Source organism: Chenopodium album, chromosome 22 (genome assembly GCF_948465745.1).
Source record: "Chenopodium album chromosome 22, dcCheAlbu1.1, whole genome shotgun sequence".
NCBI lineage: Eukaryota > Viridiplantae > Streptophyta > Magnoliopsida > Caryophyllales > Amaranthaceae > Chenopodium > Chenopodium album.
The window spans coordinates 28,591,357-28,593,447 of NC_137855.1; the positions used below are offsets into that span (position 1 = coordinate 28,591,357).

General features: G+C 39.6%; 1 non-coding gene across 1 annotated transcript; it reads left to right on the forward strand.

Moving 5' to 3' along the window:
- The first annotated feature begins 331 nt into the window (after positions 1-331).
- Positions 332-437, forward strand: LOC145606505 (small nucleolar RNA R71). The gene has a single exon (XR_014105366.1). It is a non-coding gene; the product is annotated as a small nucleolar RNA R71 (small nucleolar RNA).
- Positions 438-2,091: the final 1,654 nt, after the last annotated feature.

A 2,091-nucleotide genomic window follows, 5' to 3' on the forward strand; every position in this document is an offset into this window, starting at 1 on the left:
ACCTCTCCCCTTAATTTGGGAAGGAAGAATTGGAGCTTGGGAAGGAGGCTTCTCAAGCTTTTCCTTGAGAGACATAACTTCTTTCCCTAAATCCGCAATCAAAGTGGTCAAATCATTAATGACACTAAGTTGTTCGATCGAGTAACCCTTGCTTGTTGGTTCTCTTTCCACTTCTTGCCAATTCATATAATGACGAGCTACTTCATCAATAGCATCAACCACTTCTTCTTCCGTCTTGTTCATGATTGGGCCTCCGGCTCCGGCATCCAAACTTACTCTCCCATGAGAACTCAACCCACCATAAAAGATATGTATGATTTGATAGATAGGAATCCCATGGTGTGGACACTCCCTTTGATAATCCTTGAATCTTTCCCATGCTTCATAAAGGCTTTCATTAAGCTTTTGCTTGAACCCTTGAATCAAAGCTCTTGCCTCCGCCGTTTTCTTTTGAGGATAGAAACGGAACAAGAAAGCTTTGGTGACATCATCCCAAGTTTTCAATGAATTGGGCTTCATCTCTTTATCTAGCCATTCCAAAGATCTTCCTATGAGGGAGAAAGGGAACAACTTAAGGCGGATGAATTCTTGAGACACCCCATTAATCTTGATTGTGTTACAATATTTTTCAAACTCCTTAAGATGGTTCAATGGGCTCTCGTTCTTCGCCCCACCATATTGTATCCTCTCAATAAGAGTGATCATTGCCGGCTTTATTTCAAAGTCATTCTCCGGTGATATAGGTGGAACTATGGCGCTCTCAAACCTATAAGCCCCGGGCACTCCAAGCTCCTTCAAGGTAACTCTTGAACTACCTCCCATGACTTGGGATCTACACACACAAAACTAAAAGACAATATTAGTAGCACGGCTACAAGTGTAGCCTAAGTGTAAAATCTTTTTGTATTTTATCAAAATGAAATAGACTCAAAAACAACATGCACTCAAGCACCACTCCCCGGCAACGGCGCCATTTTGATGGGAAGGAGAACGGTAGGTCGTTGGGCTACCACCCCACCCAATCAAACAAAATTTGTAACTTAACTAACCCCTATTTAGCGTAGTGGAAGGTCAAGGTCGAACCCAAGGGAATGGATATCAAATGCACGATGCCTAAATCAAGCTATTTCGGAGTCAAGAAGGGGTTGAGGTAGAACTTAGGCTAAACTAGGTAATGCAAAACTTATATGAAATCAATCTAAGACACTAGAGCAATGGATCCACATGCAATCATAATGGAAACGGTAATTTGGGAGGGTAAACCAACTAAGTCAAGTGATATGAAGGAAAATCATCATGTATCCAAAAGAGCATACTAAGATGGTTCACCTAGAGGTCTAACTAGCGTCAACTACGCTAAACACTACCTAGGGAACGTCACAAAGCACCTCAATCGTGAAATTGCAAGTTTACTAATCAATGGTCCGTATCATAGCAAGCTTACAATGCAATCTAGTGTGAATAACTAGGGTGATCAAGCCTAAATCAAACACACACATGCACATAATCAATCAACCAATTTAATCTCATCATCAACTCAATCAATGTCCCCCAAATTAACCTTAATTCATCATCAATACATGCTTCACCACTACCCTAGCAAATAAACTACTCACAATCCATAAAGAACAACAAAATCAAAGCTAAACTAATCATCATTCCCAAATTCATCAATTGAAATCAAATTGAAACAAACAAAATCAATCAACTATCAATTAATCAAATCAAACAACAATACTAATGAAATCAAACTTTGAATTGCATTAAAGAGTAAAGAATCCTTACAAACTTGATAGAAATCAAATCAAATGAAGCAATCTTCAATCATCAATCATCAAACCCACACTTTCTCTCTCTAAAAATGCTAAGAACTAATGTTTTCTCTCTCTAAAATCTAATCTAATCTAATTTTCCCCTTTTGAAGATACAAACTTCTCTCTATAAATGGAATGAAATAACTAACTATCCCCAAGAGGAAGTTGGGAAAGACGTCCAAAAATATACCCACGTTGGTGCGGGCGCTCGAAGGAGTGTACCCAGGAATGTGCGCCCGCACACACCTGATGTGCGGCCGCACACTCCTCAAGTGCA